At 35.5% G+C, this 22,925-nt stretch overlaps 1 pseudogene; it reads right to left on the reverse strand.

The window, feature by feature from the left end:
- Positions 1–3,127: 3,127 nt before the first annotated feature.
- The window catches only part of LOC149241071 (uncharacterized protein At4g18257-like), an 80,815-nt pseudogene continuing 61,017 nt past the window's right edge, over positions 3,128–22,925 (reverse strand).

A 22,925-nucleotide genomic window follows, 5' to 3' on the forward strand; every position in this document is an offset into this window, starting at 1 on the left:
GTTTGCATATTGGTTCAATCTTCATCTTGTAGTTTCATACTTTAGGAAATTGTCAGAGTAGTCAATTCTAACAACCATGCACCCACATATTGTTTTGATTAGGCTCAATATGTATTTTTTACGAACTCTAAATAAATTCAAGCACACAATTTACTTTACTTCCCAAGGATTCTAACAAATTTTCATTGAAATAGAAATATGCTCTGATCGGTTTCGTAGTCCTTAGCTAATGTTCATATTATTGTATTCAATCTTTAAATATTGGATCCATATTTTCTTTGAGTTGGGGGATCAACTTCACACCATGCACAATTATGATTCTCTTTGTAGCTTCTCTAGGATTCAACTTTAGCAACTCTCTGTCACTGCCATGTTTTTGTCATTGTCATCTGCAACCAACCAAATGTAAATTTATCTTCATCGCGAGGTTATAAAACCCTCAAATATAGACCTTTCAACCCTTCAATATCATCCTCTAAAGTATCCTTCTGAAGGAAATACACACAATATTTCTCATTTTCTTTATCAATTGGAAGCTCTCCACACACAAGTTTTGAATAAAGTTCTACTTTCTTCTTCAATGCTACATAGCTAACTAATCCATCATTTTCAAAATTTAGTTGAATTTTATCCCTATGAGATTGATATTCAATGCCAGAGTTCTTTTTGAAGAAGATATTATGAAGGGTGTTGTTCCTCTTCTTTGCATGATGCAAATCAATTTTAGGGGCAACATCCTTGTTCCACTTGGCCTCCTCTTGGGTTCTATAGGGTCAAGCCCTCTATTCTAACAAAAAAGACACACTCACCCCTTATATGGCCTTCTATTTCTTAGGCATATCCCCTAACTTTGTCTACCATCCCAAAAACCCAATGTAACAACCCTGGTAAAAATTCATGTAAAAAAATATATATGACCAAGGTCATGGGACACGTATTCCAAGCTGAATGTTGGGAAAACATCCCAGTGGGTGTTCATTTTGGTTATTATGGCTAAAGAAAAATGGAAAAGGAAATGTCAAAGGCTTTGGAAAGGGAAAATGACATTAATTAGCATTTTATTTATGAAAATAATGGAAATTAGGAGAAAAGGAAGGTGAAAGGTCACAAGTTGCATCTGAGGAGGAAAATTAAGGAAAATAATGGAAAATGAAAAAAATAGAGGCCTCATTGATAAAAAGGCTTTTGAGGATCAATTCATATACTTTTGTTAATTTAGTTTTGGAGCGCTCTCTCTATTCTCTCTCTTACACACTCTTGGACACTTAGAGTTTTCTTGGAACACTTCAACATTGGATCAAGAAAAGCAAAGAAGGTAAGATGAAGTAACGATCAAGCAAGGAAGAGCAGGATCAAGCGGCTACAATGAGATTATTTGCAAGAATTGAGTTGCATGTATGGTTTCCTTGCTAGTTTTGGCATGCATGGTTATGCATGTGTGTATTTGGTTCTCTTGTTGTCATGACCATGGGTTTTTCCAAGTGTGACAATGTTCTTATTCCTTGCCTTGCCATTTCCAGATAGCCATGGTGTGATGGGATTTTCATGTTTTGGTTGAGCTGGATTGTCGGATGAATTGGAAGATGAATGAGGTAGATCTCTGAATGAAATAATACATGGCCTAGTGATCCCCGAACTAGACTGTGGATTTTGGTAAAGCCAATAGCCTAGTGACCCCTAAACCAGACTAAGAGTTGCGATAAAGCTAGGTATTGTGTGCCTCGGTGGGCCTAGGAATCCTCAACCGGTGAATGGCGGGATATGCGGTAAAGCCTAGAGCTGTTTACCCTTGATCATGCCTAGGAATCTATGTGGTGAATGACGGGATATGCGACAAATCCTAGAGGGTGGTGTCTCGATTATGGCATAGTGATCCCTGGATCAGACCATCAATTCCTCATGGTGTAGGTGGAGAAATTTGGTGGCATCCATGCTTGTGTTAGGGCCTAGTGATTTGGTGGGGATTGTGGTAAATACTGGTATTGTATGTTTATTGTTTTGGCCTAGTGATCTAGTGAGGATTGCAGTAAATCGTGGATCTATTGATGAGGGTGAGGTGGTGTAGCATCGGGAAGCCCTGGTTGAGTTTTGGTTATGAGTCCCACATTCATGCTTGGAATATGGCACGGGCATGATTGGCTGAAAGAAAATTTTAGTTCAACTAATCTATGGTTGGGTGGTTCGCCGAAGTCCCATACTCGGTTGGCCTTTGCATTCATTAGTAAGAGTTTTTTCTCCTTGGTATTTCATGTGTAAATGTACTGGTTCATATGTGGTATTTATGGTTGTTGTATCCTTATTATTTTTGTTGGTTATATGCTGCTTATGAGTATGTTTTATGACAATGATGATGTATGCCTCTCATTGTGTTTTTCTTTTTAAATGAATGAACAATGAATATATGACCTAATAGATGATAATGCAACTAATGTGATAATGCATCAATGTTTCCTTAAGAATCTCAGATAAGTATGAGGCCCCTATGCTCAGATATGTGGTTATGACCTGTAGATTACATGTGCACAATGTGTTCTACGAAATGTCTGTCATGGTTAGGCTTGGTTAGGTAAAGTCATTTATCAAGTTTTGCGTTAGAGGGTTTGTCTTGGTGTCATTTATTATCTTGGTAAGTATCATCAAGTTCCGGGCAATGGTTTGGAGACTAGCCCTGAAAAAGTGGCTTGAATCTCGCAGTCTTTGGCACGGAACTGTTTGAAAAAGACTGCAGTCTCTCCCTTATAGGCATGTGGGAGCAACTGGAGGGTCCCAGTCACATGCATGCCCATGTCATGGGAGAGAATTAGGGTTTAATTCATTGAAAGACTAGGTTAACTCAGGGGTTGGGAACCTAGAATGGTAGATTAGCTCCTAGGGTTCCTGTAGCACCTGAGGGAGGTCTATAAGGTGTTGGTTCATTGGCTCCACTTCCTTAACTACACTTATGGAGTTGAATCATATCATAGTAACTCTTCATCACATGTTTACCCTGGTGGATCGGTTAGCTTGGGTAAATGTGGGAGGGGGGTGTTACACCCAATTCTTTTATTGGGGATGCTATTGCATTTATGATCATTCTTCAAAACCTTTAGCACCCTTTATGTCTGCATTTGTGTTGTGTCTCGAATTATCACAATCCGTTTTTCAAAAATTCTTGTTGTAATTTCTCTTGATTCTTTTTAACATGAATTTATTGTTGTTTCTTTAAACCATAGAACTTTTTCATAACTTTAGTGGTATCTTACTTTACTTCTGTTAGTAGTCTCTTATTCCCACTTCCAGCTCAGAAGAAATCGAGTCTAACCGATGCCCACATGTTTTTTATTTCAATATGTAAAGACATATCACCATCTATTTTACTTTCATTGTCTAAGATTCTAGTTTTATTATTCCCTTCCAACCTCCAATGTTGCTACAAGTTTCTGGCCCTCAAAAATCTTGTTCCTAATGATCAAATCCCATTTGGGCTTCTCTTTGTCAACTTTGATCTCGACATCTAACTTGACCTTCTTGGAGTAGTTGATTTGTTATGCAAACTTGAAGGCGATGGAAAAATTACAAGTAAAATTTTATGTATTTTGGGTAATGGATCACTTTACAAAACACATAAAATAATGATTTTTAAACTTAGTTAACATCAATAAAAGAGACAATATACGATATTAGAAACACATAACAATAAAAATGATAAAGGAGTTCACCCCTCTCCTGGGCTACATCTCTTAAATAATGTCCAATGTTAGGCCTATTTCATTAAGTGCTCAAATTTGTGTTTACATGGATTTATAGTGCTCAAAATGTAAATATTATGTCTCCAATGGCTTTTGAACAGTAAAAAAACCCTAGATGGACTTTTGTTGGTTTCAATTTGGCCAAAAACTGAAGAAGTTATGCTCTCTCAAAGTTTTCTCTGCTAATTGATCTTCAAACTGCACTGCACTATTACTTATCCTATGAATACACCTTTTCTGGGCTCATTAAGCGACAATTTCACTCTGTGCCGGTGAGATTCGCACTGGATTGGGTGCCAGATGTCGCCTACTTTAATTGCCTAGTAAGGCTTGTAGGCGGAAAACTAGGGCCACATGGGGCCATGCGCCCAAGGGCATGAGCTAACCGCCCGTGCCCATGAGCATAGCCCCCTAGATATTTGGCTTTTGGTTTCATGGAGCCCATGAAACTGGGGCCTTTCCATAAGTTTTAGTGCCTAAAATCTAAGCCCTCCATAGTGATTTGTCGTGGTTCCATGCTCCGTGGTGAGAGTGGGCTGGTCCCAAAATTTTTCCCCTAACTATTCCTCTCCATTTAACTTTGGCGTGTTGGCATATGGTAGGCCGTGGAACCTCGACCTGGTGCCTTATCTCAAGCCCCTCGACTGTTAGATCCCAAATCTCTGACTATGGTTACAAGTGCTCAATTTGATCCGAGGCTAGTCCCCAAAGTTCCACCCCCTCACGATTGTTGGTGCTTCCGTCTGTTGGCGTTGATCTGATGGTTTATTATCGCAGGTGCCAGAACCTTGGGTCGGGGCTAACCCAGAGCCCTCGACTTCCCTTCATGTAGTATCGTGGGTGTGGGGTGACTGAGGGCCAGGGCTTAGCCCCGGCCCCATCCCCCAACTTCAAACGACATAAAATTTAAATACTAATTTGGAACTATGGTAGTTAAGAATGACCATGTGCCCTGGGGTGCCACGTGAAAGCCCATTACTTGGCCACGTGGCATCCCACCATTGGTCCAACTCATAACCTCATTTAACCAATGAAATGCACAATAAATTCGACCCAATATGGAGAGGCCATGTGGTAGCCTTTCATTGGACCAAATAGTACAGTCAGCCTGCCCAGTCAGCATACAGACTACCTAGTCAATAGTCTTGCATCCAACCTGCAATTTTTTTACCTGTTTATGAAATCGATCAGAACGCGATATCGGTAGCATACGATATCGATTTTTAACGATTTAAATTGCATTGGATTCAGGTCATCGATATCTACGCTCTAGTACAAGTTTTGAGCACTTTTGAACATTTTGCATTTTGAGCACTTTACTGATCCCCTAGTTCATTTTCCCAACTAAAAGCTTTTGGACCTCCAAAAGACTATTTCCAGTCAACAAATAGATGAGGGTACAATTCCCTCACCATTCCCTTTTCAATACATTTGGCTTTGCCTGATTTTGTACCTTTGAGCCCCTTGTGAAAGTGCCTCACGTTCCTTCTTCTTGAAGTTCTTGTTTCTTTGTCAAGGATAAGATATTGCTGCAATTATTCAAGATTTTTAGGATAGAAAACGTCTCTTGAAAGAATCTGAACATTCTCTCCTATGTCTTCAATCGAAGGAGGCTTACCCAATTTCAGTTTCTTTTTACCTTAAAGTTTTTCTTTGCTGATGCAAAGCCTTACTTCATCTCCAACCTGAAAACTGTGGTCAACATGATGCTTATCATGTTTAGGCTCATACTTGGCTTGACTCTTCACCAAATGTGATCGCCATCGCCATGCACCATTCTTCCTCAAAGCCAAAACACTAGGAGAGCTAGAAAAAAGATGTATTAGAACTAATGTTTCCTTTGTCAAGTAGCTCTTGCATCTTCTTCCTTATTCTTGCATTCTCTATCACTGACATCTTGTTCAAACCAGTGTTCAAACGTGATGCTTCCTGCTGCAAATGAACTTCATGTTGTTTACCTCTTTTGGGAGGCAATCCATTAGATTCTTGAAACATCTTATCACATGTGTTAACCACTTCAACTAAATCATATTTTAATGTTGCATCACATTCTTGGAAGGCTTCAGATTCATCAACGTCTTTATGTTTAATCATCAACAATGCAAAATTCAGAGTACCATTTATGAACCTCTTCATTTGTCCAACATTCACAAGTGATAAATTCAACTTCTTGCTATGTGCACTAACTATAGTCAATCCCATTTTTAAACAGATGATACTTGTTCTCATGGTGATGAAAGATGGATTTACTATCATATAAGTATGGGCTTCCCAAAACAATCCCACAAATTTCAAGTGGTACTGCATCAAGTTCTACCTCATCGATAAAATTTGCGGTGATGACAAATCTAAGTATGCATTTTCTTGTCACTTTCAATTTGTCATTGTCACATACCAAACCCCAAGGATAAGGTTTAGGGTGAGAAATGGTTTCCAAATTTAGTTTCTTGACAATGTCTTGTGAAATGAGGTTTGCTTATGATCCACTATCAAACAAAGTATCTACTTTGTTATGTTTTATGATGACTCTAATATAGAAAAGCTCTATTATTTCTCCTTCACTTTGAGTTTCGATGGGTTTTCTAGAAGAACTAGTACTTGCAATTGAATCCTCATCTTTCAATCCCATGGCTATGATTTTTGTGTCATCTCCGGAATTAGATCTTAGATCTTGATGTGTAGTTGCAACAATATTTTCTTTCTCATTGTTATTAAATTTTTGGGTCTCATCTCAGGATGAAGTTTCCAACAGTGGTCTTCATCATGGCCTTCTTTTGAATAGTGCGTACATGTGAGTTTTTCTCCCTCCTTCTTGACTAAAGCATTCCTTTTATTCTTGCCTTTGAACTTACCTTTTTCTTTTTCTCCATACTTAAATGACTTCTCGCTAGTTTCTTCATAAACATTCTTCCCTCTTTCTTCTAAATGTGTTGCTTGTACACAAATTTCATCTAGATTTGTAGTGTTAAACATGAGAATAATGTATCTCAAATAACTATGTAATCCTCAAATGTATTTCAATAGAGTATCTTGGGAGGAAAAATCTATACCCAAAATCAAAGCTCTTTTTCAAAATTCTTGAGTATAACTTTGCACATTTTGACCCTTAGCTTGCCTAAAGTTTTTCCAATCCATTATAGATTTTTGCATGTATGCTAATGGATAAAATTTCCTTCTTATTGCAACAACAAAATCATTCCACGAGGATAAAACCTTACCATATTTCTTCATGTCCTCTTGAGTTTTGTCCTCCCACCAAATAAGTGATGTACTTTCCAACCTAAGAGAAGCAAACTGAATTTTGGTCTCATCATCCTTGATTCTTTGTATCCAACAATACACTTCAATTTGACGAATCCAATTATCTAATTTCTCAACACTTACCTCTCCATCATACATAGGTAATTCAAATTTTATGTCAAGCTTTAACAAAGGACTTTTACCATGTCCTTTTGGAGAATTTGGAGGTGTTTTTTAAAGGGTAAAAGATGTAGAATAAGATGAGGATGAAGACGAGGATGAGGATGGAGGTGAAGGTGGTGGCTTGTCACCATTTCCTCCATTCCCTTTCAGAGGCGTGTCGCCTTTTCCTCCATCTCATTTTGGAGAATTTGAGCTCTCCCCTTGCAGCCTTGAGTTCCTCTCTTCATAAATAACTTTTACCATTTCAAACATTTCAAAGAAATATTTTCTAAAAGTTATTTCATCTTCAGACATCCGTTTAGGACCTTCTTCATGTGCCATGACTAGTGAAGCTTGAGGTATGAGTGTTCTCCTTGAAATAATTTGAGATCTTGGCTCGATAAGTTCTCCCTCTCCTCTTTTAAGCTTCAACCTTGTAAGCATCATAAAACACTTGCAAACAAAATCAAACCTTGAAAATAACCTTGAGCTTTGATACCAAATTGATCTGTTATGAAAACTTGAAGGTGATGGAAAAATTGCAAGTAAAATTTTATGTATTTTGGGTAATGGATCACTTTACAAAACACATAAAATAATGATTTTTAAACTTAGTTAACAACAATAATAGAGACAATATACCATATCATAAACACATAACAACGAAAATGATAAAGGAGTTCACCCGTCTCTTGGGCTACATCTCTTGGTCTAGCTTACAATGTTGGGCCTCTTTCATTAAATGCTCAAATTTGTGTTTACATGGATTTATAGTGCTCATAATGTAAATATTATGTCCCCAATGACTTTAGAACAGTCAAAAACCCTTAGCTAGGCTTTTGTTGGGCTCAATTTAACCAAAAACTGCAGAAATTAAGCTCTCTCAAAATTTTCCCTATTAACTAATCTATAAAGTGCACTGCTCTATTAGAAATCCTGCAAATCCACCTTTTCCATTAACCCATCACTCTAAAATAGAAAAAATAAACTTTTCAAATTTTATTTTAATTATAATAATTTTAATTTATAAATAATAATAATAAATTCATAATTATGAAAAAAAGAGTTACAATTAAAATATTTATTAGTTAAAAAATACATTTATTTAATGTTAATGGAAACAATTATAATATATTTTTTAACGTTATTTAATCTATTAACGTAAATGTAAAGAAATATCGCAATTAAAATAGAAGAAAGGAAACATTAAACTCAATTTCAAATTTTATATTTCATTTGTATATTAAATTACAAAGAAACCTAAAACGTTATCCATTGCAATAAAAATATGCTCACATTATGGTACCGACTATTAATGGCCAACGAATTGAATTTGTTATATGTGGATAAGATGACGTTTAGTGAACTTATCTACACATTTAAGATGAGCTCTGATATGTGGATAATATTGGAGTCGTATATCGAGGCAGAGGGGGAATTGCCCGGACGACTAAAAGTAGTCGTAATCTGGGCAAAAAAAATTCAAAAAATCTTATAGAGGCAGTGTTTGAATCGTGTTTTTGATGGTGGAAATGGATTCAGTACCATCAAAAACATTTAAGACACCTAAAATTTTGAAGTTTAACAACTATAACTTGGATTTACAGAAATCCTTGCTGAATTTTCTCTAAATATAACCGGAATTTCCATAATTTTCCAGGCAATTCCTCTGGCTAATTAGACTACGGCAATAATATTTCGCTTAGTCAACTTATCTAGACATTTAAGGATAAGCTCAAAGTTATTGGATGGAGTTATTAGAGGGCCGTGAAAGATATTTAGCATCTTGAATTTGTTATGTGTGGATAAGATGAAGCTTAGTAAACTTATGTAGACATTCAAGGATAAATTCGAAGTTGGTAGAGGGTCCTGAAATATGTTCACCATGTTTGTGAAGATACTAAAGGGGGTATAACATGAAGATTTTATATATAAACAGGTAAATGAATTAAAATTAAAATTATGAAAAGTAATGGGTGAGGTGAGTTTGCACTAATATTATTGCAATGCTCTTATAAAAGTATATGAGAGATTTCATATATAAGTTATTTGTGTTAGAGTTGGTTTTTACAATTCTATTTATTTTTTTATTAGCTAATGATAGTTAGTTGTAAGTTTATATAAAGATTATGAGGAGGAAACACTAGGCTTGCATTTGAAGAGTCATAGCCTTAAGGTTATATAAATAGTATTTAGGTTTCCATGAAGAAAACCAAACCCTATTTGGAGTGGAGAACCATGGTTTATGCAAAATTTGAAAAAACCAAAATTGATTAAGAGTAGAATTTGAATTCATGACTAAAACCTATAACTAGAGTGGAATAAGATCCAGATTCGACGATGACTTCTGAAATATCACCGAGGTTGTCACGAGAGTCGCCGAGAGCATTTGAAAGGATAATGCCCCCATGCAAGAGCTGATAATAACTTGGAGGTGGCTCTACTTTTCTGAATTGTCAAGTGCTACCAAAGCTTACTGTCATCCTGCTCTTGATTTAGAATAGCATTGGCCACAAAATATTTGACATGCCATAGTGTGTAAAACTTAGTAGTTGTGGTACAACTAAAGCTAAGGCATGGCAGAAAACCACGGATAACTGAATTCACTACCTCATTGTTCTAGGAGACTTGTTCTTGTTTAATCGAGTTCTCAATCAAATACAAACTTTGTTGACTATCAATCAAGATAGAGCAATGAAAATCATCAATTGTAGGAGCATCATCATTTTTGGTTCTTGTACACCTTAAAGAAGCCTTGCAATGAGAATTGGAATGAAGCAACATAGTACACATAATTAGCAATAGAAAGACAAAAGCAAACCTAATTGAACTGACTATACTTTATAATAACCACAACTTACATGTACACTAGGGAAAAGGGGTCCTAAGATCCATCTTAAAGCGTTGGAACTAAAGACCAAAGATAAGTTTAACACCCTTCTGCATTAAAGCATCTATTGCCTTTATGATAATCTTTGTGTCATAAAAAACAAGACTCCATGACAAATACTATGTTCCATTATCCCTACCTAAAAAATAGTTCAAATGTTAAACTCTAGATGTGAGAAATTGTCTATCATTTGGATATGTGTGTTGTACATCCTCTCATGCCTTCAATCACCCTGTACTAGGAATATTGAAAGATTATTATTACCATGGTCTTTGTCATATGGAGGGCGAGGGCCGTTGGGTGCTTTCAAGCACATGGGCTGCTAAATAGCTTTAGTATGAAGAGTTCATCCATAAGTAGTGCAACATTCAGATTGGGTTAACTCTAGCTCAATTTATGAACATACAACAATTGGTTCAATGTTTAAATAAATATATTATAAATTATGATTTGACTATAAGTAAGAGGATACAACTTTCACTTGCCACTTAGACTACACAAATTGACAATTACAACATGCTATATTAAAGGCAATACATGCAATAAAAGTATAGAGAGCATAGATTGCAATAGCTTAGTGCACAGAGGTAGGGGTGTATTAGACAGGGCTTATTGGTAAGGGAGGCTTGCACTAAACTTTCCCGAGATAAAGTAATGTTTAGGAGGTTGACCATGAATTTCAGGTTTAAAGGTAGGGGGTTCAGACATATTGCCTATTGGCTACAGAGTCATAGATTCACTGGCGGGGATGGCTTCCTTTTGCATCCGTTGAACGACATTACAACAAATAAGAATCATGAGTGACTAGTGGCAATGGAGACTTCATAGGAGCATGAGCACTGGGATAATTGAAAGTCGGTGAAAACGAGACATTCATTATCATTGTTATCGTTATAATGATCTACATATGGCTTTGAGCATTGGGATCATTGAAAGTCGGTGAGAATAACACGTTCATCATCATTGTTATTGTTATAATGATAGACAGATGGCTTTGAGCACTAGGATCATTGAAAGACGGGAAAAACAACACGTTCATCATCATTGTTATTGTTATAATGATTGATGGATGGAGAGGGAATTGGAATGACTTCTTAAGGTTCCCCTCGATTTGTAAATGTATATCAATTATCATTTAGTAAAGATATATGTATTGTTTGAGTATTTTAAAGGTAGATTTTGGAATATTTTGAAAATCTAATATATTATTTAGTTTAGTTTTATTCATATTTATCAAAATTTCAAAATATTTCAAAATCTTTAAAATATACTAAGATTGAAATGAATATAGAGCAATTGAAGATCTAGTAACTTAGGTTTAGCTTTATTCATATTTATCAAAATTTCAAAATATTCCAAAATCTTTAAAATATACTGAGATTGCAATGAATATAGAGCCACTAATAAACTCCACCCAATTGAAGGCCAGGGAGAGACTAGGCACCTTTATCAAGAATGAAGGAAAAGGATTACCTTAAGTCGCTGCAAATGATCTGATTTGCAATGATATGATTTACATCCCATGATTGATGTTGATGCTCAAATTTGCAAGGAAACCAATATTATTGCTAAGGATGATGAATACTTTGCAGCAAAGGTCGTTGTCATCTTGCTAGGCAAGCTCGCCATTTTTGTTGTCAACTTCCTAGGCTAGCTCGCCTTATTCTGTGTTTTCTACAAGAAAGAACTTCTTGGATGCTCTCAGAGCTTTCCATTTACAAATGTCGCTCGGTTAGTATTACAGAATTTGAAACCTCACAAGGTACAATCAGATTATATTATTGACGATAGATTTTACGCTTCGCTCCCTTCCTTTTACACTATTTAAATTTTTTATTACAGGTTGTTGAAGAGTGTCAAAAAATGGATTGTGGTGCTAAAACCCATAACACTATTATGAAATCCTCATCTGTTCAACGTTTTGGTCTTCTACATCCATAACTTGGACATGGACTTGAACCCAAAACTCTTAACTTGTTGCCGAAGTTTGGTATGGCTATGACATTCTCATCTCTGCAATGTTCTGAGCTTCTATGTCTGTATCTTGCCTGTAGATTCTAACCTAGAGCCCTCATCAGAGTAGCTGATGGTTTAAGTTAACATTCACGTCCACAACTAGGATCAAGGACTGTGTTGGGCAAAGTTCAAGGCCCAACATATCTAGGTTGCATACACTACGCCTTGTTGTTGATTTTAGAGACGCAGTGTATGAAATGACATGATTCCATGGTTGCATAAAAGAGACAATTGGAATGCATTCTTTAGGTGCTTCGCTTCCACCATAAACATGTCTATTAGCGTAGTCACTATATCCTAGTTCCATATGCCTTCCTACAACATGAACAATTATCCAACATAGGGTATTATACGCATCGAGGAGTAAATTAAACACCTGAGAGAGTCATGTGAAGGGTGGTGGCAATTTCTTTGATCACCAGTCTGGAGAAGCACTTATTGCACTAACTAGTATAGGAAATGAGATTTAATTTTCCCATACATAACCTTAAAATTTTGGATATCTTTAATATATATATATATATATATATATATATATATATATATATATATATATATATATAGTTGTGCAACCCTCATAATCATTAAAGACAAACTGGGACCAGAGACGATGATGGGGAAAGCCAAAGAAAATAAAACTGTGGGCTAGCTAGGCCCTTTTTCTCCACCACTAGTATGATCATACTATATACTAGTCTCTATTTAGGTTTTGTTTTCTCGTTTGAATGATTTATACGCCTTACTTTGATTCATTTGATGTCTTTAACCTCTTTATGTAAGGTAGATGTAGTGACATACCTTTGAAAGCGGTTTAAGGCCCGACTTCCCATATGGTTGTAATAATTTTTTTTATAGTAGTAAATATAAAAAGTGGATTAATTTACAAAAATGAAATTAACTTAACAAAAATAAGAATGTGTGTAAAAATTATTCTTATAATATGAATTTTTAACATATGTTATCAGTATATTATAATGAAATACATTTTATGATATGAATTTTTGAAGAGAAATTATATTTTTAATCTAAAATTTTCAAGAGAAATTATTTTTTTAATCAAAATTACAAATTTAGAGGATTAAAATCATTACTTTTAATTGAAAAATTGATTTAGATCCTTAAAATACCACACTTTCATCTTTATTTTATAATATTATGTAATTTTGTTAATTCAAAATAGTTCTTATCAAATTTTAGTTAAAAATGTGAGTTTTTTTATTATTATTTTAAATGGTTGAAAAAAACAATATAATTTAGATTATGACAAAATGAAATATTCATCATTATTTTATTTTTGTTATTTTGTTTTATTTTGATTTTTATGAGAATTGCTTAATATTATAACAAAATTTTATCAAATAACATAGTGATATGAAAAGTCAAAATTTTCATATATCTCTACTCTTAAATAGGTAAAATAAATTATTCACATGACAAAAAATTATTAAAAAATTATACTAAATAATTTTTTTTAATAAAATATAAAATTCCATTTTCTATATTCGTTTTGTCTATTATTATTATAATAAAATAGCTATATATAATAATAGCTCAACCATAATGTGTGTATATATATAATTAATAATAAATAGATAAATTTCTTGTTAAACAGCCACGATACGATAACAGATCGATGAATTTGTACTTATTTACGTAGCCACTCAACCAACTTTATAACTGACACTATGAATTAAAAATGAATATAACGCTCCCATGATAAAATCAAGTTCAGTCCTCGACCTTTTCTACCATAGCAAAAGACAAAGCTCCAGGTTCCCACTACTAGCACGCCTTTGTGTTCGCCGCGTTTCGATCAGGAAAACGAGAATTGAAAATGAGATATATGATTATAATTATTATTATCGAATTTTAATATACAATAATAGTAATATATAATTCTCTCATGATATAATAATAATAATAATCAATCCACCCATGATAAAATATTGTTTCAGGGCTCGACCTTCCCTACATGGGAAAAGACAAAGCTCCAACTACTCTGACGCCTTTCGGGTTTGCCGCGTTTCGATAACGAAAACAGGAATGATAAGTATAGAGTAAATATCCTTTATATAACTCATTTATTATGATAAATAAAATAAAATAAAATAAAATATTATAATATAATTAATAAATAAATAAAAGTATTTCCACAATTTAAAGTGTGCACTTTTCTCAATGACATTAATTAAAGGATAATAGAAATCGAGGTTTGACCTTTGCATCCTTCTCGTCACCGATACATTTAGATACAGGAGAGATGTTCCTGAAGGTGACTCCAACTCCTTAGAAACCATAGTTCGTATTGAAAGTTCTTTATAATAAAAAAAATTATTTATAATAACTGGGATAATAACCGTTTAAAATGCAAAACTAGTTGCCAAGAATCGTGATAGAGTCGGAGGATTGCCACCGTGGAACAGCAATTGCGTGCTTGGTTGAAATTCGATATTAAAAATCTTTGCAACGAAGCCATTGGAATAAAATCCAGCCTAATCTTATGGCATGATTCCCGTGTCGCGAGATCAAATCACAAGCTGAAACTCGAAGGTGTATTGTTCATACATATGACACAGAACACTTAAGTTTTTCAGACACATAAGCGCATCAGACGCCTCCGAATGACATCCGTAAATTTACGTCACAGCGATTAGGTCTACTTTAGTCACCGAACTACTTCTATAAATCTTTCTAAGATTCCTCGGACTTTAACGAAATGTTCATGGCCTTCAATTCTAGAGACGAAATTATAAAATTATAGCGGTTGAACAAAATTAGAAGGCTTTTTAAAGGCTGTGAATCGAAATGCCCGTAAGAATTGTGAATATGAAGCACTAAGATATCAAAATAGCAATAAGAATGGTATATAGTATAACTCTAGGGACGAAATTATAAAATTTGAGCACATGAACAAAAGTTAGAGGGGGTTATAATAATTAAGGAAAATACTTAAATATATATTTTAGTTTGTGAGGAATTACTTAAAAGATATACATATTACATAGAGATCATATAAGAGATATTGATATTTTTCAGAAGAGATATTCATATTACATGTAAAGATCTAATTGAGTAAAGAAAATTATAACATCTATTTTAATTACTTAAATTAAATTTAATTGATAATCAATTATAATTAATATAAAAAATATATATTTTTAATTTTTCTCACATATAAATTATTTAATTAAATACAATATAAACTATATATTATTGAGTCGATAAATTTATTCTACAATTTAATATGATGTGTAAACCTGTCTATTATCAAAATTGAAATTTTACTTATATCTATTAAAATAAAATTTTGCTCATATCAACCAAAATATAATTTTAAAAAAATCTAAAAACATTAAATAACATACGAAATATTTAAATAATATTTACACATAAAATTTCCAAATGGAAAAAATTAAATCCCCTAAATTTATGTTACATCTTTATTTAAACTAAATCTATACTAACATAATTTAAATAGATATAACCTTAAGGTAACTCCCCCAACTCTCCGACAATAAAGGTTTCTTTAGTGAGCCTCATGTACTTCGGGGAAAGGACAAGGCTACCAGACAAGGCTACAACTACCGTCATCTTATTGGCAACAGACAAGCCCGCGACCAATACAACATCTTTTGGGTGACTATACGGTAACTCCGCCAACTCTTTCACAATACAGGCTTCTTTAGTCAACCTTATCTATTTCAGGCTTCTTTAGTCAACCTTATCTATTTCAGGGAAAAGACAAGGCTACAACCACCGTCATCTTTTAGGTAAGAGACAAGCCCGCGACCAATGCCACATCTTTTGGGTGTCCGATAAACGAGTGATTGTTTGCGTCGAAAAATACAAAACAAGGATAAAAAAAAACCGCCAATTAGCCTATCATTTTGTCCCTTCGACCGGATTGCAACTGATAATTTGTCCCTTCGACCGCAGTGCAACTGATAATTTGTCCCTTCGACCGGAGTGCAACTCGAGAGAAGGAACATGATATTATTTTATCGGTTGTTTTGTGATTTGTGATTTTATTGATGTAATTTTATTTTCAAATATCAAAACATTTATTTTACAACGACAACCCGTTATAATATATACATATATAATTTAAAAATGTATAATAAGTTTTTTTTATGATAAAGATTTATTGCAAATTAATATCATAATTTATTGATGATGATGATACGCTGAGACCAAACAATGGTCTATCGGACCTAAAGAAACAAATTATTTATTTTGATTTAAGATTTTATTCCTATGCTCAAAAAGCTTGGAGAGAAGCCTTCCGAGCTCACTATAATTTTGACATTGTAAAAGGTTAGGAAGGTCAGTTTTGTAACAAATATTGTGACACTGAGATCTAATGTGGTTGTACGCGGGGAGGAAGTGGTTTTCATCCTCGATGTTCCTATTCTCACATATATGGCAGATCCTTTCCATCCATGGAGTTTTAGGAACTGCTCAATTACCTGTTTCACTATGGAGCTCATGAGAATTCGTTCATCTATATTAATTTTCTTCTTTGAGCTAGTTAAAATAGAGAGATACGTTAAAATAGAGAGATACTTTTGATCTTCTAGGGTGGGGTTGATGACCTTCTTATAATAACTTAATTTTCTTATAGCCGCTAAATCTGTCTCACACCACATTTTTTCTTTGAACTTAGAAGTAACAATATCTTTAATGTTATTTATGTTTTGCAATGCATCATTTTCGTTGATCTCCCAAAAGTTTAACTAGGCCCTTGTGTCTTTATGCCACCCTCAATTGAGCCTTAAGTGGTTTTGGCTGGAATTTATTATATTATACTTTATTTACTTAATTAATTTAATTAAAAAAATAAAAAAAAATTATTTTTTAGATAAATTTTAATTTTTGATTTATAATTATTATAAAAAATATTCAATAAATATTAAATCTTTACTATTTATTTAATAATTAATAATTAAATTAAAATTTTATTTCAAAATAAACACTTAACATAATTAAAATAACATAATTTTTAATAATTAAATATAAATAAAATACTAATAATAATAATACTATTATTTTTAAAATTAATAAATATTTTTCATATTTACATAAATTATAAAAACTAAGATCTTTTTAATTAATCAACTTTTTTTAAAATAAAATAATTTCTCTCCATCCATTCGCAATAACTAAAAGATAGTTAATAATAATAATAATAATAATATTTTTAAATCTGCAATAAGGCACATAATTCCCAACCTTGACTGGACCAACAATTGCGTATTGAAACTGGATAGAAATAATCTCTGTAACAAAATAAATAATAATTTTGTTATTATCTCTACAACCTAGAAATTATGTTTTTAATCTAAATTTTTCAATTGAAATTATTTTTTAATCTAAATTACAAATTTAGATGATTAAAATCATTAGTTTTAATTGAAAAATGGATTTAGATCCTTGAAGTACGGCAATTTCATTTTTTTAATCTTTATTTTATAATATTATGTAATTTTGTTAATTCAAAATGGTTCTTATTAAATTTAGGTTAAAAATGCTAGTTTTTTTCATTATTTTAAATGATTGAAAAAAACAATATAATTTAGATTATGACAAATAAAATAGTCATCATTCTTTTATTTTTGTTCTGTTTTGATTTTTATGAGAGTTGCATAATATTGTAACAAAATTCTATCAAGTGACATAGTGATATGAAAAGTCAAATTTTTCATGATGATGATGATGATGATGGTGGTTAATGTTCGCTGAGACCAAACATTGGTCTATTGGACCTAAAGAAACAAATTATTTATTTTGATTTAAGATTTTATTCCTATGCTCAAAAGCATGGAGAGAAGCCTCCCAAGCTCACTATAATTTTGACATACATCTCTATTGTAATTGGATTTCTCAAAATTTGGGTGGTTTTAAAATGGATGAAATTTCTTAAAGATATTTTGCCACTATGTATAGATCTTTGATTATGATAAGCTCTAGTGTTTGAAATTTTTGTCTAATTGTTATCTTATTTGCAATTAAATTTTTTATTATTTTTATTTTTAAATGGAATAATAAATTTTGGAAAATATTTAACTTTGAAGATCCGCTATCACTATTATAGTAGGTACAACTATTTCATAAATACCACCACAAATGAGCCAGTTACAATATATTTTTTTGAGCCTTGAATAAGTAAAATGAATTGTTCATTGAAAAAATATATTAAAAAATTAGACTAATTAAAACTTAATAAAAAATGAAATTCCATTTTTCTATATTCATTTGTCTATTATTATTATAATAAAATGACTCTATATATAAAATAATAAATCAGCAATATATATATATATGTAAAACTAACTCAGCAATAATATATAGATATATATATATATATATATATATATATATATATATATATATATATATATAAAATTTAAAGCATGGGACATGTTACCCCTTTCAAATGCATGGTTCATTTCGCATTTTCATGGGCCTTTCTTCTCTCACCGAGCACAACAGAGCCTCAACTTTTGAAGCCTACACGATGAATTCATGGTAGTTTACCTATACTCAGAACCTTTAGTATTAACCTTACCTTTACGCGTACTCCTGGATCAATTACTTGAACTTAGAGAGCACCATTCACATAGAGCATTGCTTCATACAGCATTCACCAGCGTTTGAAAACACGAGTAAGCCTAGGCTGCATCTTGACCCCCTATCCAATTCTCGGGCCAATCCCCCTTCCGTACCACCCAAAAATGAGATTCTTGCCGAATCTGAGTTTGCTGCTCCAACCATTACCGAACCAATACCTATTCTCTTAATTAAGAGTTTCTTGTTGGTTGCACTCGTAAAGCGAGCGATAGCTTAAGAGAGCAGCGAAAGAAGCCCACGGAGCGGTGATATTTCCTGACTAGTCGATGAAGCATAAGAACTATCATTATAAGAAGCAAAGGTGGGAGCATCAAAGCAAGCATCTTAACCAAGACCAGCAACAGCAGCAGCTTAAGCTTTACTAGCATAAGGACGCCTGACTAAAATGAGAGGGACAACAAAATTGACTCACTTCATCTTCCTTCTACTCTGAATCGTAGGTTATCTCAGTCGATATTATCTCATTCACCTTCTTCAGCTGCAATGGTCGATATGTATACAATGGGTCATATTTCTGTTCTTAAAAACATGAGGGTGAGCCTGTCGAACTCTCGACCAACGGGAGAGGCATAAAAACCTTTTACTTATGAGCATCCACGCGACTGGTTAGATACTTTCACTCGGCCAACTAACTAGATCTTATCAAAGTGAATATGCGCAATCTACATATGCCTCTGCCTGTGCTGCTGGTCCTAGCTTCTGCTGCTATCTTTTCCACCTTAGATGCTACCCCTTGCCTTTGTCCCTGCTTTTGAGGAATCGAACTCTCGACAAGGGGGCCGCCATCAACGTAGTCGCTTGTCCGCATCGGGCAAGGTCAATTATGGTAACCCTTCGACCCAGGAGGCTTCTTCGGCTTATTCCTATTATCCATCCTTTCCTTATCCTTCCTTATATCTCTGCTTTCAGGCGGAAATAGCCTATTTGCATATTACCTAGCCTTGATGACTCTGCCTTATGTTATTTCTGCGAAGAACGCCCTTTTTTTGACTTATTTTAGAGGGGCCACCCAATAAGTAAATTGATCAATAGTTCAAGTCACACACTCCCATAATCCATCTTCTCCGTCTGAGAATCTACTCCAATTATTTGTTTGTATTGGATTCTCATAATTATGGGTCCCCAACGATCTCTATCCAATCTTTGATGGCTGGTTGGACATAGCACATATCTCTTGTGGAGCAAGTAAAGCATAAATAAGAAAGCTTACGTTGAGGCATAAGAATCGCTTCGCTTAACCACTTCGTCCGTCCCTAAAGCCATGCCCTAAAGAGAAGAACCATCCATGCCATGCTCTATATGTCATTACTTTGGCTAGACCCATAGCCATCCAAGCCATCATAAGCATCAGTAAAACCACCAGATGTATGTAAAGTTCGATGTCAATGTTTCTTTTTTTTATTACTTTGAAAGAAGGAGGTCATTGCCAGAGGGTGGCAGTCATTATCAATAGACCCAATACATTTGAGACACTCTAGAATCCAGGTAATTGAAGCGGTTGTCGAGGGATTTATCGCTCACCTTCCCTAAAAAGGTGATGGCTGGGTGTGGGTATTCATTGGGTACGAGCGGTGTAGGGATAGTGATCCCCTCCATTCTGGATTGATATTTCCTAAGGAGGAAATAGTCATAGCTCTCCTCCTCTCTCCCTATAGTAGGCTCCAGATAGTGAGTGCCTTCTTATATGGCCTGGTACGCATTCTTTCCCCTTTATAAGGGAGGGGAGTTGCCCACAGACCCGAGAGAGAGTCATAACGCCGTTCACACACGATACCCGTTCTAAACAAACACCCCCGTCACTTATACGTACGGAACATTGACTTGTTCCTACATGGCTGCTGCGCACAAAAGGATGGAGGCCAACATACAACTGCCATCTACAGGTGGGGTGGCTTGGGGTGGGACTACGGACGGATCAATACAGAAGACCCAACTCTCATTTTCATTAGGTAAATCTATTCATTAAAGCATTTAAGATGATTCCCATCCAATCAGGGCAGGGGGTGCAGGAAAAAGATGGCTTAAGCCGCGGGTGAGGCATTTCAGTATGTATGGATGAGGTAGGCAAGTATGGCCGGCCGCACTCGACCTGTTACCTCTGCTTCTAGATTTGGATCTGTTGCTGGCTCTCGAGCTGCTACTAGTGGTGCTAGATCAACTCGATCAAATGCCTTTGCCCATGATGCCTCTGCCAAGCCCCGTCCGTCCAACGCTGTAAGTTTGGGGATTCCTAAGTGGGGTAAGTCGTAAATCTAGGTTGGTGGTAACACTTAAGTAATGCGAGTAAAGGTAGCAATGCTGTGCCCACGGACCCCACTAACTAAGCAAGCCTGCAATATCTAAGTTCAGATCAGCCGGTCGTCTATCAAAGTGGGTGTCCAGGTGGTTGGTAGCATGGTAAAACATTCATCCTTCCAGCATCTAAAGGTTCAATTTACTTATTGGCCCCTCAAATAAGTAAAAAAAAGGTCGAGCCTGCTTGCGCATCGTAGCAATGCTGTCCTTAATTAAGAAAAAGTATCTGGCCGGGTAAAGCGCCTGTCTCCTCCGTCCAACAATAGCAATAGTGTCTACCCACTAACTGAGCATTCCTGGCTGAATGAATTGGTTGGTAAGGGCAGGCAGCACTCTACTAAGTTCGAAATCTCAGATGGAAGAGCTCTGATTCACCTTCGCTTTAGGCAACCATTGGAGTCTGTCTAAACGACTCTCACGGCTTAAAAGCCCCTCAATGGAGTAAGCCTTGTTCAGATGCATTCTTTTTCGAGCTCTCCTATTAAGAGCTCTTGCCGTACTGGGAAAGGAGGTGCACATCTCTATCTCTATTTTATGAAGCCGCAACTACCACATGCTCATATATAACTACCACCATTTCACCGGGCTATCAATTAGGTACGTTAGTGACTTTTTTAGTTACTTATTTGAGAGGGGCCACCCAATAAGTAAATTGAACCTTTAGGCTGCTTCGGCTTACATACAAGTGGTGGTATTGGCACCATAGGCCCTATACGGGCCCAACCAACTCATCAGTCCAGACTGTGAGATTTGTGGCCCACCTCTTGGATGGCCCATAGCTCAAGGTCGTGCTGATCCAATGATCCTAACCGTCTTATCCTGTGCCGCCCCGTACCGTCCCGTGTGTGGTGACATTCGACAGAGACGTTGCCTGTTTTTCCGGTGGGGTCGCCTATCTCGGAAGATTGGGCAGTTGTAATCCGGAACCCCTCAAGGTTTTCTAGCTTCAGCGTTACTACCAGCCTTCTATAAGGACCACCTCAAGTTGAAGCGTAAGTAGGGCAAGGAGCCTGCCTATTAGATCGGTAAGGTCCCGGAGGGGCTTGCGCCTTCCCCCCTAACATTAGAGGCCCCAAGGATAGGCCCCACCATGCTCGTAAGTAATGCGCGTCACGTCCTACTTAGAGTCGGTCACCTTAGTAAGTATACTACTTGGCTACGGAGCTTTCAACCTTCGATTCACACCGAAAAGCGATTAGAAAAGCCCTCCCTGTCCCTTATCAATCTGTCCTCTCTCCTGCTCCATCTCCCATGCCCATGTTAGGCCCCCCTCGACTGGTGACAACCCATTGAGCCATAAGCTAGCTCTTCTATTACTGCATCCACTTGGGAATCTGACCTAGACCTTTTAGCCCTGGTTGGATGGCTGGCTTTCTTTCTAGCTTTCTTTCTGGCTGACTAACTGACTAACAGGAACTTCAATGGCTGGCTTAAAAGTGGGAATTTCACTAATGAAACCCAACCATGTTAATTAGCAGGTTATCTGGAAAAAAGAGGTTAATAGCTAGTGCAAGCTTAATTAAGTTGCCCATTGTCTGAAACAATACTAGTCAAGTTAGTGGTTTGTACTACTCTAATTCATAATTATGCTAGGCCGGTCCTTTGGTCGAGCGGCTTCGCTCCTTTTCATCATGTCTCTTTCCATTTTAGGCAGGATGGACGGGTGCTCGATGAAATGAAGGGAGGGCCGGGAAAAAGGTAACCTGCGTTAGCTTTGGTTCCCCAGTTCAGGGTATCGTTCGGGTATTATCTATCATGAGCCTACTCAGAACTAGCTGATTCTCGCATTTATGAGATCCCGAGTCTCCAAGTGGGCCCTCTTGGCCACGCCTGAAACTCAGCCTTACTTGGTGGGACCTTCTTACTTTGGTTCTTACCTTTGGTCAAGGCTGAAGTTCAGAGAGAAAAGCAGCCGTCGTCTTAGGTGCTTTCTGCCATAGAAGGGTCAGTGCAGTGGGATCAGCCAG

Source organism: Pinus tabuliformis, chromosome 8 (assembly GCF_031772625.1).
Source record: "Pinus tabuliformis cultivar Carrire ecotype Pingquan chromosome 8, CPIR1, whole genome shotgun sequence".
Classification (NCBI taxonomy): Eukaryota; Viridiplantae; Streptophyta; class Pinopsida; order Pinales; family Pinaceae; genus Pinus; species Pinus tabuliformis.